Source organism: Nematolebias whitei, chromosome 12 (assembly GCF_014905685.2).
Source record: "Nematolebias whitei isolate Nwh7 chromosome 12, NemWhi1, whole genome shotgun sequence".
Classification (NCBI taxonomy): Eukaryota; Metazoa; Chordata; class Actinopteri; order Cyprinodontiformes; family Rivulidae; genus Nematolebias; species Nematolebias whitei.
In genome coordinates this window covers 24,432,693-24,432,913 of record NC_056509.1, presented here as the reverse complement: position 1 = coordinate 24,432,913, position 221 = coordinate 24,432,693, and positions in this window count along the sequence as shown.

The window sequence follows — 221 nt, the reverse complement described above, 5'->3', positions numbered from 1 at the left end:
AACATCCATCCATCCATCCATCCATCCATCCATCCATCCATCCATCCATCCATCCATCCATCCATCCATCCATCCATCCATCCATTATCTTTTACCCGCTTATTCCATTTCGGGTCACGGGGGTCACCGGTGCCCATGTCCAACAATCACTGTGCGAGGAGCGGGGTACACCCTGGACGGGTCGCAAGTCCATCACAGGGCCACATAGAGACAAACGAGAC